Source organism: Myxocyprinus asiaticus, chromosome 7 (genome assembly GCF_019703515.2).
Source record: "Myxocyprinus asiaticus isolate MX2 ecotype Aquarium Trade chromosome 7, UBuf_Myxa_2, whole genome shotgun sequence".
Lineage (NCBI taxonomy): Eukaryota > Metazoa > Chordata > Actinopteri > Cypriniformes > Catostomidae > Myxocyprinus > Myxocyprinus asiaticus.
The window spans coordinates 45,533,470-45,545,786 of record NC_059350.1 but is presented as its reverse complement, the minus strand read 5'-3'; the positions used below and the strand labels follow the sequence as shown (position 1 = coordinate 45,545,786).

Sequence of the window (12,317 nt, the reverse complement as noted above, 5' to 3'; positions counted from 1 at the left end):
ACTAGATAAGACACCACTCGGAGTTTAACGTTACAGGAAACTGAAAAGCCATTACAGTATGAATATAAACACAACACCTTTTAATATTTCTTCAATTATTTATGCTGGATCATGACATAAATCATGAATTATGGCATTTCATGGTTTTGATTAAAATAAGTATGAATAAGTATATTTATTAAGCATTTATAACGTGAGTTAAAATTGGCTCATTATTTGGCAGGTATTTCATGGAAATCACCCTTTTATATGTTGTCATAACTGCATATAAATTATATATAATGCATTTGTAGATGAGTAATTAGACATTAATGAACTCTGTTATAAACCCTTAACAAAGGGAACTTCTTTTACTTGATTTGTAAAAGAAGGTGAGAGAAATGGATTCATATAAGGACATAATAATCTTCTTGACCTTTTCAGCAATGCCAGTTAGTTTTTTTTCTAATTGCTCTGTTCATTTATATCATACTTCAAAATCTTAACTGGTAACACAGAAGTTTTGAGTTTGAAACATATAAATGCAGTTACTGAGATTTCCTATCACCATTGTTACATTTAGCATAACCCTTGAGGAGAACTGCTGCAGTTAGGCAGCTTTGAAACAAAAGTGATTACTTAATATAAAGTTACTTAAATTGACCATTTTAGTCATTAATTTATGACTAATATCTGACAAATATTTAAATCAAACAAGAAATGTAAAGTTTTTATGTCATAGTGTCATCATGGTAATATATTCTCAAAGTATACTGAGATTTCTATGAGCAGGTTAAATGACTTAATTTGATATAACATTCTTCATTTTGGAATGCTGTTAATATACTGAAGAAAAAAAAAACTGCTATTTTAAAAGAAAAGTCAGAAAATTAAAAAGAAATAGATAAAGTTAAATAGGGTGTCTCACAGAAGGAAACTATTGTAAACACATAAAACAGTATCCATCTGTCTTGATTATGGTCTATGATTAAAATCTACAATATGTACATAATATATTTTGTTACACAAATATAAAAAATAACATGAACAGCAGATAATGCAATGGCAGAGACTGACTATACTATTATACAGCTTTCTATATAATGCAAAGTTTGTAAAGTATAGTTATTTCATTGTATGCATATTTGATAAAACTCCTACAAATAAATAATATTGGTTTGAAACCCCAGCTCCTACTTCCTCCTAATTTTAGAAAATATCACACATACTAAAAAATAAGCCAATTATAGGAGAACATTTATTCACTGTCTACCTGGTCCTCCACATAGTCATTGGCAAAGTTAACAATTTTTAGTAATGCATCTAAAATCAGAATATCCATTTTTGTCTTAGTGGTACGTTCCTCATGGTAGTTTTTTCCAGGGGATATGCAGTTTAAAGGAACTCCCAGACTGATAGAACACTCCTACATCTGTGAAAGCAAACTGGTCATGTTAAATACCTTGTGTATATAGATTATACAGAACAAATGGACAGGGAATACAGATGGGGTATAAATGTCAGTTGTAGTCCCTCAGTCCCTAATATTGTGTAAACTTTTAACATTGCATGGAAAATATGCCATTGCCCATTTTAATTGTTGCATTTACTTTGGTCAAAAATGTAAAGGGCAGTTTTAAAACTCACCTTCTGTTTTATTTTCTTGCTTGGGTAGATCTTCTCAAGATCTTCTTTAACCACTGGACATGCTTCATCCACCTTGGTCATGATTATGACTTGAGAAATGCCTTTAGTACAATGAAAAATAAACAATTAATTTATTAACATTTTTTCACGATAAGCTGCAGTGTGTACAACATATTATTGAACAACAGTTAAGCAATGCTATGAAATGTTGATGTATAGCATTTAGTTTAGGTCACATCTATGATATGAACTATAATTTACTGGTTCTAGACATTAAGAGGCCCTAAAAATATGTTCACTGACCAATCAGGCAGTGCTGACCTCATGAATATAAATGAGCCTTCCCCAGCCATTCTAGGTTTCAGAAAATCATGGACCGGAATGGCTAACTACCAAGTTTACATACAATGTGGTCTGTTCCAAAATCTATTGCAGAGGCAGCATTTCAAGGCATCAGGCAAATTGTTCCAAAAGTTATGTATCTTAATTCTGCAGCGTCCTAAGATATCTCACTTTGGCCCATTTCTAAGGTAACATTGAATGCATCCTTACCCAGGTAGGTGATCCCATAATGCACTGTGCTGAGCTCAGTGGAAAAATTAATCAAAGATGGCAGACGAAGCAAATAACTGTAATAATAAATTATTACAAAATAAAAAATAATGCATTTTGATTCTAAAGATTAATGTGATAGAAAACTGACTGGCTTACCCAAAAAGTGCGTGCGCTATCTATGTATATTTATGCTGATTAGAGTATTGCGCCATTCCTCTTGCTTCACCTGTGTTGCAAGTCTAGTCTCCTGCGCTGCGCATTTGAATGAGGCACGAGGAGTTGCATCCTATGTAGAGCGTTCCAAATTGGGCTACGTTCACACAGTCAGCGTTTGGGATTGACAACCGCATTTACTTACAGGTGTGAGTCTTGAAATGTCCTGTTTATAAAACAGCTTACAGTAGCGGCTTGAATACTGTCTGTATTCTAACATCTATAACCATAGTGACAGTGGCTTAAGTAAATATTAAAGATGGCGACGTCCATAACACCAGCATGCCTTATCACAATAACGCCGCGTTATTAAATAAATAAATAAAAAAGTCAAAATGAGTGTTCATTCATCAGATTATAATAAGCCGACAGCGGCTTTGAATGTTTTTTTTAACCGGGTGCAGAGCTCAGCATTTGTCGAGCGGCTCGCAATCGAATTGAGAGCAACTTAGGTGAAAGACAGCGGTTGGATATTCGGATGACACGCAGCTCATATCTCTGTCTCTGTGAGTTAACGAAACCCCTCATGATTAACACGAGACATACTCGTGTATAGTGCTGCGTGGCTTTCACATTATATGACATGACAGACAACTAGTTGTCCAGTGCGGTTCCATTCACACAGCACAGGTTTGCCGAGAATGTGGCTGTGAGACCTGAAAATTTGCGGGTAACAGTTCGATTATAGAATCCAGTTCCCTTTTATAGGAGCTTGAGCTGCGTAATTCACTATGGGACACGCCCTGATTGTGACATGGCCTGATGCCCTTATACAATCACGGCAATTTATTGGCTGATGGCGCTTAAGCGACGCCCCTAGGGAGCTGTCACAGGCTCCATAAAGGCGCTCGCTTTCACGCCATGGAGTCTAGGGATGAGATACCACTTATTTTATTTTCGATCCCATACCAAGTACTTTTAAGCCAATATCCGGGGCGGAGCCAGGAGTTTTTCACAGGGGTGGCCAGGCAGGGGCCAGCGATCAGTCTGTGGTGGCACAGAAATTTTCTGGCAGTACATGTTAAGTCTTTTGCCCAAAAAGGCAATTGCAAGTGGGGTGGCCAATGGGGTGGCCAGGCTTCAGTCCATGGTGGCCACGGCCACCCATGGCAACCCCCTAGCTCTGCCACTGCCAATATCGCCGATAACGATACCAATACCGTTACCTAAATTGAATTTTTACGAATTCTTTGGATAAAATTAGTAACTTTATTATTACTTAAATTTTTTATTTATTTATGGGCCTAAACAGAAAATGATTAGGTTGCTTTGTTTACCTTTTAAAAATTGTTTAGTATAAGCCACATATAAAACCTCATAGATATTATCAAGGGTGTAGAATTTAGTAGGGATGCTAGGGACATGTCCCTACCAATATCCAGCAACTACTGAATTGTCCCTAGCAATAATTTTGATCAAACAATTAAAATTTATAACCACTGTTGTCTGTCGATATCTTGTAGTTTTTATTTATTTATTTATTTTATTTAACCTTTATTTAACCAGGAAAATGCTCATTGAGATTAAGAATCTCTTTTACAAGAGCATCCTGGCCCAAACAGGCAGCATCAGAATTTGTGGTACAAAAACCGTTAACAGATCTTGTTCTCTACTATGAGTCCTGCCTCCCTAACCCACGTCGCTAATAGGATTGGCTTTGCCGTTTTTTGCTAACTTGTGAGAGGCTGTAGCTACATAAGGTTGTACGAAGCGTCAAAGCTTCATCAACTAGATGCACATCATGCAGGCTACTGGTAAGTGAGGATGACACCATCCTTATACCAACAGTTCTGTGCACAAAAATACGGGACAAATTGCATCTCATATTGACTCAGGGACAGTGCATTTTTTCAATCATGGGATGAGTGGCAAGCCTAAACATTAGTTTGTGTGTGTTAGGGCAGTTAGGCTAATTTGGTGATACGCTGAGTCAGGATGGCAGCCAAAAAGAGAAAAGTGGACATTAGGAGCTACTTTACAAACAGTCAAAGTGTAAGCCACTTAAAACAATGCCCCTGATGTCAGCATCCGAATTCACTCACTCATTTCATTCACTCACTGCTGAGATATGGTGCACTCACTGCCATTCACTATATAGGAAATAGTGAATGAGTGAACGATTTCGGACACAGCTCAGGTCAATTATAACATGGGTTAATTAAATGCATTGTTGTTTTCATTAGGGCTAACAAATGTAATTATGAATGTTCACAGTGTATTTTCTTTTTGGTTTTCATGAAGATAAGATAGCTAATATCTATGAAGCAACAGTTTTAATTTATTGAAAAAGGCTGACATTCGAGCATTTTTTTCTGTATATCAATTCATGAGCTTACTAAGCTATAACTTTAATGCTGCCATTCATTTTGCATTGTTAGATCGCTTTCTACACATCAAAATGTAAAAAATACAATACAAATAATAATATTAACAATCATAATAACTCCCACTTTCTTTACACTGCTAAATGATGGTGATGGTGGTGATTTTGCTAACATGTCTCAGGTGTGAGAATTTAAAGTTTTCACGTGGCGGTATTCACCACGGTACTATGGCTCAGTCTAGTTGCTTACCTACTGTATGTCAAGCGTACCCGTCAGTTTAGGATGTCGGATCAGCTCTTTGTTTGTTACGGAGGACACACAAAAGGAATGTCCGTCTCCAAACAAAGGCTCTCTCACTGGATCGTTGATGTGATCGCCCTCGCTTAGGAATCACAGGGCGCGAATTGCCCTATTGGTGTCAAAGCGCATTCAACCAGAGGCATGGCCTGTTCATGGGCATGGACAAACAGTGTGTCCTTACAGGACATAAGTTTCGCAGCAGGATGGTCTTCACAAAACACGTTCGTGAGGTTTTATAACCATAGTGCTTGTAGCAATGTCGAGTGAACTGAATCGAAAGAGAATGTCTCCGGTTACACATGTAACCTCTATTCACAGAGATGAAGGGAACAAGACATTGCGAAAGCTGGCCGCACTACTACTTCAGAGTTTCAAGATACGAGTGACTCACTTTTGTCCCTCAGTCAGAAAATTCTGAAGAATTGGTGATTAAGCGCCCGCTTATATAGGCCAATTGCGTGGCTAAAGTGGCGGGACTCAAACACCATTGCCAATCAGAAGATTAGCATGATTGTATAAGGTCTTCAATCAGGTCATCTAGAAGGACTCCCATAGGGCTTAAAGCAATGTCTCCTTCCCATCATCTCAGGGAACCGAGGTTACATGTGCAACAGGAGACATTTTTCTGACTAACCACTGGGCGCCGCCATGATGATTCTAATCGCCGCTGGACTGTTTATTGGTTTCGGTCTCCATAAGAAGCAAGATAAAAACTACCAATAGTGATCCAGACAGAGAACAGCAATCATTTAAAGTTTTAGTTGGAGTAAAAATGAGTTCAGGCTCAACTTGTGCAGTTGTTGACTTTCATAATAACTTGTTTATGACATCAACGTAACTTACCAATGGCAAGACTTTAAATTTAAATTTAAGTGAGCCACTATGGGACTATACTTGCCTCATACCCCTTCATGCTTTAAGTTTCAGTAAAAAATAAATAAAAAAAAGGCATGATAACAGCTTATGATAGGCAGCTCCACACAGGAGCTAAACTGGAAGGATTTTCCTGTACAAAACTATTTCCACTAACATATTCAGCATGTTAAATAAAACACATTCACTTTTACCAACATGCTAAAATATTGTTGAATCTCACTAAACTTTCAAGCACATGTTCAAGTCATATTACACCCCAAAATAAAGAAATTATAAATTATATTTTTGTTAATCAAAATAAAGCCTATCTTAGGACAATTAAGGCGTTATTAATTATTTTCATGACAAGTATTTACATTTTGTTGTAAAGTGACAATTAATGGCAAAAATATTATATTTTAATCAAATTGTATAGCTAATTTGAAGGCTATGTGCTTTGTCATGAAAAATCAGAACTGATGTCACTGCTTAAATGAGTTCACATTTTCTATATAGTCTATTCAAACAAGAGTTAATAATGTTGACAAATTATAAAGATGTATAATTTGTCAACATTATGAACAATTTTGAACAGCACACTATATAGTAAATGTGAACTCATTTAAGCAAAGTAAAGTCAAACCCAAATAATGAGTAATGTTTATTAAACCACTGAATTTTCTTGGCCACTCCCCACCCAACTGTCTTTTCATCATACTAAAAGGATTAGTTCACCCAAAAATGATAATTCTCTCATGATTTACTCACCTCTAAGCCATCCCAGATGTGAATGTCTTTCTTTCTTTAGCAGAACCAAAATTAAGATTTTTATAAGCAGATTTCAGCTTTGTTTGTCCATACAATTACAGCGAATGGGTGCCATGACACTGGCTGTTTGACAGTCCAAAAGGCATATTTAGGCAGCATAAAAGTAATCCACACGACTCCAGTCGATCAATGAATGTCTTCTGAAGCAAATTGATAGGGTAATGTAAAAAATAAACAGATAATTAAAACTTTATTAACTTAAAAAAAAAACGCTTCCTGCTACCAGTCAACCCATCATGGAGCTGTAAGCGCAATGGTGTGTTCACACGAGAAGTCGGAAGTGCGTGCTTTGTTTACAACAGAGGAATGAATGTCATGCGAGGGTTAGTGTTATTATGTGCAGCAGGAGGTGAGGTAGGACCCAAAGTGAGAGTTCAATAAAACAAAAATACTTTATTAAATAAACAAACATAAAACTCCCATGAGAGGGAAAACAACAAAACAACTAAAACTACCCCGTAAGGGGAAACGATAATCCAGGGAATGGGCTGAAGGAAACGGGGAATCCAGACCGACCGGACCAGGCTTCGGGAAACAGGAATCCAGGGAACCAGCGGGAACATTAGAGAACAAACAAGACAGGAAACAAGCGACTGGAAACAAGACAAACTGGCACTGGACAGCAAACATGAGGAGACTGAAATAGGGAGAGAAATCAACAGGTTAAATAAGGGCAGGTGAAACTAATAAACTTATAGCGAGCAAATAAGGAGGTATTGATTTGCTTCAGAAGACATTCGTTGATTGACTGGAGTCATGTGGATAACTTTTATGCTGCCTAAATATGCCTTTTGGACCATCAAACAGCCTTCTTTAATTGCATGGACAAACAGAGCTGAAATGTGCTTATAAAAATATTAATTTCGGTTCTGCTGAAGAAGAAAAGACATGCACATCTAGGATGGCTTAAAGGTAAGTAGATCATGAGAGAATTATCATTTTTGGGTGAACTAATTCTTTAACCTTAGGAAGTGTTTTTTCTGTCCTTCTTTTTTTGCCTTGTTGCTTTTGGCTCGCTCACTTAAAGCAATTCCTTTGTGCTGTTTTGAAATTATATGTATTGAGGAAAGCTCTGTACAAATTGAACAGAATTTTACTTCTTTGTATTTAATTCATATTTTCATTGTTACGTTTTACATACACATGCAATATATACAATATAAATATTCAAACAGAGTTATGTAAGTCAAATAAATCTACACATCAATTATTGATTGATTGTGCCATTAATTAATATCTCAGATTATTTAAAAATCTTAGAATTGATAACTGAACCAGCTACATTATGATCACAGGAATAAAATGAAAGATGAATTGATTTAGAAAGTTAATGCAGAACAGTTTTTTTGTTTGTTTTTTTTTTTTGTTAGCTAAATGTTATTTTCACTTTCAGTTTCACTCTGTTTTTTATTTTCTAAACCTATCCTGCCATAATAGTACAACAACAATATAAAGTAGCAAAGAATGGACAAAATCCTGCACATCTTCTATCACAGAATTGTCAAATGTTTAGAAATGTTAAAACAAAGTCTTTGCAATAGTTGTCATATTTGTTTATATCATTTTTTCTTTAGTAGTTTATGTCAACTACTGTACTTTACAACAGCATAGTGTTTTTCACACTGTTGTTCAAAAGCATTTTGTAACATTTAAACATGATACAGTACATATATACAGTATATATATTGTAAATGAAAATATAATTTGATTAGCCTTGAAACATGCATATATTACATCATTACATACATCTTTTTATTTTTAGCTTCTTTTTTTATTTTTTTTATTCAATTACTTTTTAGTTTCCTTTAATTATTTTAGAGAACAGGAGTCCTACCTGCAAATCAGTCATAAAGTGTGTGATGATTTTGCTCTCAGTTTCTAAGAAACAACTTATTTATCTTGTATTGTAACTAAGTGACTGTCTAGCAGTTACTTTTGATTGCACTTGCTCTTCTGTTGTCTGGTGGTCCCTCTGTAGACTTGTGAATTCCCAGCAGATGCCATAATGCAGATAAACTGCTCCAAAATATTTTTAATTAATGACAAAATAAAAATTGCATTTGTTATTAGCTTTAAAATTCTCTGCAGCCATGAACTGTCCTGCAGGCTGATTTACAGGAAGGACTGTGGAAATTCAGACTTCATAGATTTTATTCACCATGGACTAATTTCCTTGGTGAGTGCACAAATGTTATGCAGACAATAGTGACATAGACCTGTTACTGCATATTTGTTTACTTAATGAATAACGTTGAAGTTAACATGTTTTGAAGTTTGTTATCAGTAAAAGATGCATATACAGTAGAGCACATATGGAGAATAGGGCTGCGTTTCCCAAAAGCATTTTGAGCCGCATTATAAGTAGATAGTAGAAACGGTAACACAGATCACCTTAGAATTTCAGGGCAGTTGTCACAAGTGTGTTTTGAATTTAAAGTCCAGTGTTCCTTAAAGCAGGTTATCTATGTTGGTTTCTAACGCCTAGTTCAAAATTGTGATACATTTTTATATTTTTTTTTTGTGAATTGTATCCTTAAAAAAAAAATAAGAAAATAATCCCAAAACAACTCTATTATGAAGGCAGATTTTAAAACTACACTATGTAACTTTTGGCCCTCAAGTGGTTAAAAAATAAAACTGCATGTGTCTTGCGGAAGAACAATGTTTTGGTAATGACATAAGCCGTACTTCGGCCCTGCTCCTCTGTGCATATGAATGTGGTTCGAGGCACTGGTGTACCTGGTGTAGAAAATGGACAAATAAATAATGAAAGAAAAGAAGATGGATATCTGAAAACATGCCATCTAAGCAGAAAAGTGCCATATCTTATGCTGTTGTTTTGACTTATTGGAAACATTGATGTTTTGAAATAAACAACGTTACAAAAGTTAGGCAACATTCGTTAACATTAGACATAACGATTGCTAGTCTGATGAGGTCAAACGTTGTAAAGTTTTTATAACTGCAGGATATTCTGGCCAAATAGACCATGATAGTAACTAATTTATAGATTGTCATTGTTACCAACCAGTGGTCAACATCATTTCAAGACTCACATGTCCTTGGTAAGCCTAGGACTAAAGGATTTAATTATATAAGAAAAACACACGTGTGCTAGCAAGTGAAAAGTTCTGCACCTATTACAGTATAATTATTGTATTTCACTACACACACACACAGACGTGTATTTGTGTGTGATTACACAACTATACATAAACCATATCAATAAAATATCTTACCCATTGAGTGAGAAAAAAGTCATCTGTAGGTCGCTTTTAAATCCTTTCAGATCTCTGTGTTGTTGCCACCTCTAAAAAGCCAAGCCGATGTTGCTTGTTTTATTATAGACTCTGTCGCTTTCCCTTTTTGCTAGTAGACTCTGCTCTGTTTGGGGTTTCTTTGTTTTTACAACTGGTGATTCCCTGGAGGTTTGCCATTTTAAATGATCCATGGTCAATTTTTCTCATTCGTTGTGACAACAAATTTTCAGCTTCACGCTACTCCCACACACGCGTTACCGTAGCCGGATATTATTTTCTGTGTATGGATATGACGTCAACACGTACGGTAGAAAGACGTATGTAAGCAATTTCCCGCGAAATCCGTCATGGCAGCTCTAAAATATAAATCATTATTATAGGTTTATCAAAGTGTATTTGGGTAAAGACATGGTTTGGAAGATGGATTTTTGTTGCACTCTCTCATTAATAACATTTTGTTGTTTTTTAACCAAAAAAAAAACAACAAAAAAAACAACAAAAAAAAGTTACATAGTGTAGCTTTAACTTAAAGGTTGAACTGTGTTCTCAGTACACAAAAGAAATTCTTCTCAAATCAGTATCAACAAACTGAAGGTTCCCACAGTGTCAACTCACCCCACACAGAACGACAATATGATCAAACAGCTTTCTTTTTGTCTCTGCTGGGATAGAAGAAAGTATTGTGACATTGAAAAGCTTTCACACTTATTTTTGTTTATAAAGAAATTGTCTTTCCCTATCTGTCACTCACTCGACATTGTGTCGATGTAGTGACACTAGGGGACACTTTTGGGAGCCCGAAACACCTCTGGTCTTTGATAAAAGGCCAATGAAATTGGCGAGTGGTATTTGCATACCACTCCCCCGAACATACGGATATAAAATGAGCTGGTATGCAACCACTCATTCAGATTTTCTCTTCGGAGCCGAACAGTCGATGCTCACTGAGCTGAATTCCCACAGCTGTTCATTCACCTCTGCTGGATCTGATGCAGCATTTCAGCGGCTTCTCCCCCCTCTGCACTGGTGCACTGCAGAGAACACCCCTGGGCGCTTTGGCAGAAATAAAAGAGTATATTCTAAAAAGAGCGGCACACACAGAACGTCTTTTTAAAGACACGTCTTTTTAAAGATGCCTTTCCGTTTGTGTGTTATTCCAGGTTGCGGTCATTATCTCTCACCTTCTGACGGTCACGATCGCTGTCTTTCGTGTCTGGGCGCTGCCCACACGTCGATGGGTCATGTACTCATTGCGAGAACATGTCCATGGCAATGATGCGGTCGCGGCTTGCCTTCGTAAGAAAGCAAGCCATCCCAGCGGCTCCCCGCCCCGGTCCTTCTACCTACGGGTATGAGGCCAGTGCAGCTAGCACTGGGGGCGATTTGGGGACCCCAATGGGACCACCTCCGCCGGGTATCCCCCCACGGATGAGTCTGCCGGCTCGTCTCACGGCGAGTTCGATCTCTTGTTCAGAGCCCGCGAAGGTGATGAGCTCTCGAGCGCAGCATCAGAGAGCGGGCTCGTCCAGTCGGACGCAGAAGCCTCAGCTGGGATCCCCCCCTCAGGTTCTGTCGCCCAGTCACAGTCTGACACGGAGATGACGGACATGCTTTCCCGGGCAGCCGTGAGCGTCAGGCTAGAGTGGAACCCTCTGCTCTCCCCTGAACCCTCATGGCTCGATAATTGGTTCCTGTGCTCACGGCACCGCTCACAGCCATGCCCCGCCCCAGTTCCTTTCTTCCCAGAAGTGCACGAGGAGCTGACAAGGTCGTGGGAGGCACCTTTTATTGCCCGGTCCCGATCTTTCAGCTCACCCGCCCTCACTACCCTCGATGGTGGGACGGCCAAGGGCTATTCGGCGATCCCCCTGGTGGATAAGGCACTCGCGATGCACCTATGCCTGCAGAGCGCTGCCACCTGGCGCGGGTGCCCAAAGCTCCCATCCAAGGCCTGTAGGTTTACATCATCCCTGACGGGCAAAGCCTACAGTGCCGCTGGACAAGCCACCTCTGCCCTGCACGCCATGGCTCTCCTGCAAGTCCACCAAGCCAAGGTGCTAAAGGAATTGCACGAGGGTAGTTCCGCCCCAGGATTGATGCATGAGCTGCGCTCGGCGACCGACCTCGCTCTCCGGGTGACGAAGGTCATAGTGCGGTCTCTTGGGCGGGCAATGTCCACTTGGTGGTCCAGGAGCGCCACATTTGGCTCAACCTGGTCGAGATGGGAGAGGCCGACAAGGCACGGTTCCTTGGCGCCCCCATTTCCCAGGTTGGCCTGTTTGGCGACATCGTCGAGGACTTTGCTCAGCAGTTCTCAGCGGTGAAGCAGCAGACTGAGGCTATCTGGCACACCCTG

General features: G+C 38.5%; 1 long non-coding RNA gene across 1 annotated transcript; it reads right to left on the bottom strand.

The window, feature by feature from the left end:
- Positions 1-1,050: 1,050 nt before the first annotated feature.
- LOC127444464 (uncharacterized) lies at positions 1,051-2,355 on the bottom strand. Its single transcript, XR_007897820.1, has 3 exons — positions 2,179-2,355; positions 1,627-1,727; positions 1,051-1,411 (listed from the first exon to the last, which is right to left on the bottom strand). It is a non-coding gene; the product is annotated as an uncharacterized LOC127444464 (long non-coding RNA).
- Between the last annotated feature and the right edge of the window lie 9,962 nt (positions 2,356-12,317).